The sequence below is a fragment of the Penaeus vannamei genome, chromosome 39, assembly GCF_042767895.1.
Source record: "Penaeus vannamei isolate JL-2024 chromosome 39, ASM4276789v1, whole genome shotgun sequence".
Lineage (NCBI taxonomy): Eukaryota > Metazoa > Arthropoda > Malacostraca > Decapoda > Penaeidae > Penaeus > Penaeus vannamei.
In genome coordinates, this window is record NC_091587.1 from 25,653,552 (window position 1) to 25,662,196 (window position 8,645).

Sequence of the window (8,645 nt, forward strand, 5' to 3'; positions counted from 1 at the left end):
TCCCTCTATCCCTCCCTCTTCGCCTGTCTCTCCCTCTCCCCTCCCTCTTCTTTCTCTCTCCCTCCATCTCCTTCCCTCCATCTCCCTCCCCATCTCCCTGTCTCCCTTCCTCTCCCTCTCTATCTCCCTCCCTCCCTCCCTCCCTCCCTCCCTCCCTCCATCTCCCTCCCTCCCTCCCTCTCTCCTTTTTTCCCCTTCGGCCTCGTTACAGCGACCGGCCGCCGTAACGAGGCAGAATCGCGGTGGTTGCGTAAGGCGCCGGCGGTTCGGGTCGTGTCGGTTCGTGTCGGGTCGGTTCGGTTCGGGTCGGTTCGGGTCGGTCTTCTGGCGTGACTCATCTCGGGTTTGTTGTTATCTTGCGACAGGTGAGGGCGGGAGGGGATGACATTTGCAAAAAAGGGAAGGAGGAGAAGAGGAAAGGGAGAGGGGAGGGAGGAAAGGGGAAGGGGGAGGAAAAGTGGAGGGAGAGGAAGGGGGAGGAGGGAGGAAGGATGGGTAGAGAGGAAGGGAGGAGGGAGGGGGTAGGGGGAGGGGTGGAGAGGTGAGGGAGGAGGAGAGGGGGAGGAGGGGAGGGAGAGGGAGGGGAGGAAAGTATGGGAAGGTGGAGAGGAGAAGGGTGAGGGGAGGAGGGTGGAGGAGAGGTGAGGGGGAGGGAGAGGGAGGTGAGAAGGATGGGGAGGGAAAGAGGGGAGGGGTAGGGATGGAGGAGGAGGTGGAGAGGTGGAAAGAAGGTGGAAGAGAGAGGAGAGGGAAGAAGGAATGAAGGAATGGAGGTAAATGGAAGGAAGGGGAAGGGATGTGAGGAGGTGAGGAGGGAGGGAGAGAGGGAACCAGGGAAGGGGGGAGGAAGAGGAAGGGGAGGGGAAGAAGAGAGAGGCAGGGAGGGAGAGATCATTCTGTGTATTTATATATACATAAAAACATACAATATATTTTCTGTCTATACACACACAGGTGCATCCATGTGCGTATGCCCTCATGCACTTGTATGCCCACGCGTGTGTGTGTATTTTATATATACACATATGTGTGCGTGTGTGTGTGCGTGCGTGTGTGTGTGTGTGTGTGTGTGTGTGTGTGTGTATTTTATATATACACATATGTGTGTGTGTGTGCGTGCGTGTGTGTGTGTACGTGTCTGTGTGTGTGTGTGTGTGTGTGTATTTTATATATACACATATGTGTGTGTGTGTGCGTGCGTGTGTGTGTGTACGTGTCTGTGTGTGTGTGTGTGTGTGTGTGTGTGTGCGTGTGTGTTTGTGTGTGTGTGTGTGTGTGTGTGTATTTTATATATACACATGTGTGTGTGCGTGCGTGCGTGCGTGTGTGTGTGTGCGTGCGCGTGTGCGCGCGTGTGTGTGTGTGTGTGCGTGTTTTGTGCATGCTTTCCCTCCACGGATGCGCCGGCACGTTTTTATGCAAAAATCGCCCTTCGACCAGCCTCTCGGGACGCGCTCGCGAGATGGAAATCGAGATCGAGAGAGAAGGGGGGGGGGGAGGGAAGGAAGGAGGGAGAGGGGAAGGATAAGGAGGGGATAGAAAGGATGATTTAGTGAGAGAGAGAGAGAGAGAGAAAGAGCCGGGGCGCGAGATGGGCGGGGCGAAGGTTTTTTAGCGGGGGATGACGGGGCGGGGCAGGGGGGAGAGGGGAGAGGGAGAGGGAGAGGTGTGAGAGAGGGTGGGAGGTGAGAGGAGGAGGGAAGGTTTGAGAGTGAGAGGCAGAGAGAAGAGAGAGAGAGAGTAAAGAGTGAGAGAGAGAGAGAGAGAGAGAGAGGGAGAGAGAGAGAGAGAGAGAGAGAGTAAGAGTGAGAGGAGAGAGAGAGAGAGAGAGAGAGAAGAGAGAAGAAAGAAAGAAAGAAGAGAGAAGAAAGAAAGAAAGAAAGAAAGAAAGAAAGAAAAGAAAGAAAGAAAGAAAGAAAGAAAGAAAGAAAGAAAGAAAGAAAGAGAGTGAGAGGGAGGCAGAATGTCTGACAGACAGAGACCGACAGACACAGACAATGACGAAGCCCCAACGAAGGAAAGTGAGACACAGCCAAGTGAAGAGAGAAACAGACCGCGATAAAGAGGCGAGACAGAAAGAAAGAAAAACCGCCTCTCAGCCAGGGGTTCGCAAGGTCGTCGGTCCCTTACCTGACATTGGGGGGGAGGGGGCGGTACTTGGCTCTGTTGACGTGGGATTGCCTCACTCTCTCTCTTTTCTTTCTCTCTTCTTTTCTCTTTTTTATCTTCTATTATCTCTCTTTTCGTCCCGTCTGTTCGCTCTCTCTATCTATCTATCTATCTATCTATCCTTCTCTCTTTTTTTCTTCTCTCCTCTCCTCTCCTCTCCTCTCCTCTCCTCTCCTCTCCTCTCCTCTCTCCTCTCCCTCTCCTCTCCCTCTCCTCTCTCTCTCTCTCTCTCTCTCTCTCTCTCTCTCTCTCTCTCTCTCTCTCTCTCTCTCTCTCTCTCTCTCTCTCACTCTCTCTCTCTCTCTCTCCTCTCTCTCTCACTCTAATCCTCTCTCTCTCTGTCCGTCTGTCTCCTCTCCCTCTCCCTTCTCCCCCTCCCTCTCTCTCGTCGTCTCTCCTCAAGCAGCCCATCTTCAACATCACCAAAATCACCACCCCCAACATCCCAGCATCACCCCCTCCCCCCTGTCACCACCCCCACCTCCACACCGCAGACATGACCTGCCCCTCCCCCTCCCCCCTTCCTCCCTCCTCCTCCTCCTCCCCTCCCCTCCCCCTTCTCCTCCTCCCTCCTCCTCCTCCCTCCTCCTCCTCCCCCTCCCCCTTCCTCCTCCTCCTCCTCCTCCCCTCCTCCCCCTCCCCCTCCCCCTTTCCCCTCCCCCTTCCTCCCTCCTCCTCCTCCCTCTCCTCCTCCTCCTCCTCCTCCCTCCCCTCCCCCTTCCCCCCTCCCCCTCCCCCCTCTCCCGTCGGCGCCTCCAAACAGCTTCAGGTTAACCGCCCTCTGACGTCATGGCCTCAACCGCCCTCTGACGTCATCACTCAACCGCCCTCTGACGTCATCACTCAACCGCCCTCTGACGTCATGGCCTCCACCGCCCTCTGACGTCATGGCCTCCACAGCCCTCTGACGTCATGGCCTCAGCCGCCCTCTGACGTCATGGCCTCTATTGGCTCAAGGAACGGGATTGATAGATATATAGAGCGATAGATGGGGCTTGGAGACACCGCGGGTTGTGGTTCGTGGCTTGTTTTATGATGGCGCGTTGGTGATTTTTGTCTTTTCTTTCTGTTTTGTTACTGTGTTTTTGTTTTTTGTTTAGTTTTTTGTTACTGTGTTATCTTTGTCGTGTTTTTTTTTCTTTCTTTCTTTCTTTCTTGTTCCTGTGTTGTTTTTGTCGTTTGTTTTTCTTGTTTTTTTGTTACTGTGTTGTATTTGTCGTTTTTTTTTCTATCTTTCTTTATTGTTCCTGTGTTGGTTTTGTCGTTTGTTTTATTGTTTTTTCTTTATTATTCCTGCGTTGTTTTTGCCGTTTTATCGTTGCTCATTTGTCTCTTTTCTCTGTTTTGTTTTGTTATTATTATTTTTTTTACCATTATTAAAGCCACAGCCGCTATTGGTCGCGCATATTTTTTTTAATGTAGGCCTATTTCTCTGCGAATTCTCTCTTTCGTTTCCCTTCTCTGCTTTATTTGTGTTTTACTGTAATGAAAACCACGACGGCTATTGTTAATGCATGTTTTATTTTATTTATCTATTTATTAATTTATTATTTATTTGTTTATCTATTCATTTTATTAATTTATTATTTTTATTTATTTGTTTTATTTATTTGTTTTATTTATTTGTTTATGTATTTATTTATTATTTATATATTTATTTATTTTTTTATTTATTTATTTGTTTATTTATTTATATATTATTTTTATTATTATTATTTTTGTTAGGCCTATTTATCTCGCTCTCTATGTCAAGGAGGAAGGCCTATTTATCCGCGAATTCCTTGCGGCGCCATTCGATCTCGGGATTCTTCTCCTTCCTATTCTGCTCCGGATATCAAGTTAGAGAGAGAGAGAAGAGAAGGAGAGAGAGAGAGAGAGGGGGGGGGAGGGAGGGAAGGAGAGAGAGGAGAGAAGAAAAAGAAAGAAAAGGGAGAGAGAGAGAGGGGGGGGAGAAAAGAGAAAGAGAGAAAAAAAAAGAAAACAGCGAGAGAGAGAATGAAAAAAAGAGAGAAAGAAAGAAAAAAAGAGAAAGGGAAAGAAAAAAGGGAGAGAAAACAACCCGAAAGAGAGAATAGAGAAATTGAAAGAGAGAGAAAAAATCGAAAGAGAGAGAAAAAGAAGTAAAAAATCAAAGGCGAGAGAAAAAAGAAAAAAATCGAAAGAGAGAGAAAAAAGAAAAATCGAAAGAGAGAGAAAAAAAGAAAAATCGAAAGAGAGAGAAAAAAAGAAAAATCGAAAGAGAGAGAAAAAAAGAAAAAAAAATCAAAAGAGAGAGAAAAAAGAAAAAAAATCGAAAGAGAGAGAAAAAAGAAAAAATCGAAAGAGAGAGAAAAAAAGAAAAAAATCGAGTAGAGAGAGAGAAAATCGAAAGAGAGAGAAAAAGAGAAAGAAAGAAAAGAGGTAGAGAGAGAAATAAAATCGAAAGAGAGAAAAAAAGAGAAAGAAAGAGAGAGAGAGAGAGAGAGAGAGAGTTATCTTCTAAATTACCTCCAACCATTTCCTTCTCCGATCAGCTGGCGTCGACCGGCATCTGTTCTTGGCTCCTCTGACGGCGCTTCTCCTTCGTCCACACTTGTCAAAGATAATTATCTGTTTATTTCTTACCTTGTCTAGTTATTTGTTTGGTTAATTTCTTTGTTTTTTCTTTTTTTATCTTGTTGGCGGAAAGGTCGTCAATTAGCACTTTTTTCGGGCAATTTTTTGACGATTTTATGTAACGTAAATACAGACATTCTCGAATATAGGTCTTGATTTGACTATGTTTGGCTGGGAAAAGATGACGGAAAAGATTATTATCGTCTGATTGGAAAATCGACAATTCGCTCAAATGGTCAACATTTCGAGAATGTAAAAAAAAAAAAAAAAAAAAAAAACGGTTGACAGCCTTGAGTTTTCTTTGTTTCTTGCAATTCTGTTCGTGTTCTTTTATCTTCCCCCTTTTATCTTTTTTCCTTTCTCGCCTTTTCTCGTACTTTTCCCGCTTCCATTCTCCGGTTCTCTTGTACTTTTATTCCTCCAAAAATTCCTTGCGCTTTCTGTTTCGCGCTTCTTTCTTCCTTTCTACTGCCTTCTTCCTTCAATTCTTTTCCACTTCCTCCTCCTCTTCCTCTGTCCCTGCTCTTGGTCCTGCTCCACCACCAACCCCTCTCTTCCGCCCCTCCTCCCTCTCCACTTGCTCCACCTCTTCCTCCTCCTCTTCTCCTACCCTCCTACTTCCGCCTCCTCCTTTCCTCCTCGCCCACCCCCTCTGCTCCTCCACCCCTTCTCCTCCTTCCTCCTCCTCCACCTTCCTCCTCCTCCTCCTTCCACTTGCTCCACCTCTCTCCTTCCTCCTCCCTCTCCTACTCTTTCCTTCCTCCCCCCTCCCCTCCCTCCTCTTCCACCACCTCTCCTCCTCCCTCCCCCCTCCACCTCCTCCTTCCTCCCCTCCACCTTCCTTCCTCTTCCTCCTCCTCCTCCCCCTCCTCCTCCCCCTCCCTCCTCCCCTACACCCTCCACCTTCCCCCTCCACCTTATCCTCCTCCTCCTCCTTCCCCTCGCCCACTCCCTCCTCCTCCTCCTCCCCTTCCCGCTTCCTCCTCCTCCTCCTCCTCCTCCCTCCCCCTCCTGCTTCCCCTCCTCCTCCTCCTCCCCTCCTCCTCCCCTCCGCTTCCCTTCCTCCTCCTCCTTCCTCCGCCTTCCCCTTTCAGGAATGTCCCCTGAACGAGTCTCACGGGCCGCCCGCAGCCCACGCCCGCCCCCGAGTGCACCGCAGAAGGCGCGGGGGGCGGGCCAGGCGGCGAGGGCGTGGAGCGGCGCTGGGAGGAGGAGGACGTCCTGGGCGGATGAGGACCCGGAGGGAAGGGGAGGGAAGGATGGCGAAGGAAGGAAGGAGGGAGGGAGGGAGGGAGGGAGGGAGGGAGGGAGGAAGGAAGGAAGGAAGGAAGGAAGGAAGGAAGGAAGGAAGGAAGGGGGGAAGGAAGGAAGTAAAGGAAGGAAGCAGAAAGAACAAAGCAGAAGGAGGAAGGAGGGAGGGGAGGAAGAACAAAGGAAGGAGGGAGGGATGACAAAAGAAGGAAGGAGGAAGGGATGAAAAGAGACTAAAAGGGAGGGGGAAGAGAGGGAGGAAAGAACAAAGGAAGGAGGAAGGAAGGAGGGAGGGAGGAAAAGAGACTAAGGAAGGTGGAAGGAAGGAGGGAAAAGCAAAGGAAGTAGTGAAAGAGGGAGGTAGAATAAAGGGAGGATATGGGAGGCAAAGAGTAAAAATAGAAAAGAAAGGAGCGAACAGAGGAAGGTGAAAGCGAAAAGTATTAAGAAAAGAGAGAGAAAAAAAAGAAAGATGAAGGAAAGTATGAACAGAGGGAGAAAAATAAACACTGAAGGGAAAAAAAGGAAGATGGAAAAAAAGGGAGGAAGGAAGGAAGGAAGGGGGAGGGAGGGGAGTAAGCGCCGGACGGACGACGTGAAAGGAAGGAGGACGGAAGGAAAAGGGAAAGGGGAACTGAAGTAGGAGGGAAAGGGGGAGAGAAAGGGGGAGGGCAGATGGATGAAGGGAGGGAGAGGGAGAGGGGGGAGGGAGGGAGGGAGGGAGGGACAGCACGTAGCAGAGATTGGGGGTGGAAACGTAGGGAGCGAGTAAAGAGAGTGGAGTAGAGGAACTAGAGAGCAGGGGAGCAGGCTATGGCGTGGGACGACAATAGGAAGCGAGGGAGGGAAGGAGAGGAGCAGAGGACGATCTGTAAAGGCGAGGGAAGGAAGAGAAGGAGGAGAGCGAGAAGAGACGACAATAGAAGCGGGAGGGAGGAAGGAGGGAGAGAGGACGACCGTAGAAGCGGAGGGATTGAGGGAGGGAGGGAAGGAGGAAGGAGGGAGCTGGAGGGAGTGGAAGGAGGAGGGTAGCAAGTCTGGTGGCTCAGGAAGCGTCTCGAGACGGGCAATGGAGGCCAAGGAGGATGTCCAAGAAAGGGGACAGCGTGGCGTTCTGCTTCCTGCCCTCGCTCGCGCCGGCCACAGGTCACGGGGTCAAAGGTCACAGGGCGGGGAAACGGGGCGAAGTGGAGGAGGTGGTTGTTTTTAATAGACGGACATTTTGAGTGACTCTGAAGCCGGGCCGGAGGATCTTTTGTGATGAAGGAAGGAAGGAAGGAAGGAAGGAATGGAGAAAGGAATGGAGAAAGGAAAGGTGGGGGAAAACTGAAGGAGATGAAATTATGGGAGGAGGAGGGAAGGGAGGGAGGAAGGAGGAAGGACGGATGGAGGTAAGGAAAGGAGGGAAGGAGGGAGTGACGGAAGGTAGAAAGAAAAAGAAGTAAGAAACATGAGGGGAGGGGAGGATAGAAGGAAGGAAAGAGAGGGTGGAGGAAATGAGCAAGGAAGAATGGAAGGAAACAGGAAGGGAGAGAAAGGAAGAAAGGAATGGAGAGAAACAGGAATGGAGCGAAAGCCTAGGCAAGAAAGAAAGGAAGTAAAAAAAAACGAAGAGGAAAGAAGGAAGTGGAAGAGAAGGAGGGATGGCGAAGGAAGAGAAGGAGGGACGGAGAAGGAGTCTAGTTTTAAAAATCCTCTTTATACGCTGGCAGATGAGGAGAGGGATGTGGGCGGAGTCATAAAGGCGCAGGAATTGACCAACCATCGCCACAAGCGCCGTTGATCTGTGACGCTAAGATAATGGCGAGGCAGAATTAGGGCTTAGGCTCAGTTTATGATGTGTTTATTTTATTTATTATGTTTATTATTATTTTTATTATTATTTATTTATTTTTATTATTATTTTATTATTATTTTGTTATTATTTATTTTATTTATTATGTTTTATTATTAGTTTATTATGAAGTGTTGTCGAGTTGTGGAGAGACTTGGGGGTTTAACGGCGAGGCAGAATGAGGCTTAGGCTCAGTTTATGATGTGCTGTCGAGTTGTGAGAGACTTGGGTTAACGGCGAGGCAGAATGAGGTTTCAGGCTGAGTCTATGATGCCAGTTGTTTGGGTTGTGGAGAGACTTGGGTTAACGGCGAGGCAGAATGAGGCTTTAGGCTTGAGTCTATGATGTGTTGTCGAGTTGTGGAGAGACTTGGGTTAACGGCGAGGCAGAATTAGGCTGAGGTTCAGTTTATTATGTGCTGTCGAGTTGTGGAGAGACTTGGGTTAATGGCGCAGCAGAATTAGGCTTAGGCTGAGTCTATGATGTGCCGTCGAGTTGTGGAGAGACTTGGGTTAACGGCGAGGCAGAATTAGGCTTAGGCTCAGTTTATTATGTGCTGTCGAGTTGTGGAGAGATTCTTTGGGGTTTAACGGCGAGGGGCAGAATTAGGCTTAGGCTCAGTTTATTATGTGCTGTCGAGTTGTGGAGAGACTTGGGTTAACGGCGAGGCAGAATGAGGCTTTAGGCTGAGTCTATGATGTGTTGTCGAGTTGTAGAGAGACTTGGGGTTAAAACGGCGAGGCAGAATGAGGCTTTAGGCTGAGTCTATGATGTGTTGTCGAGTTGCGGAGAGACT

The 8,645-nt window shown here is 49.2% G+C and overlaps 1 protein-coding gene across 3 annotated transcripts in view; it reads left to right on the top strand.

Moving 5' to 3' along the window:
- Positions 1-8,645, top strand: part of LOC113811431 (unconventional myosin-Ie) — a 156,842-nt gene that overhangs the window by 93,913 nt on the left and 54,284 nt on the right. The window lies entirely within an intron of this gene.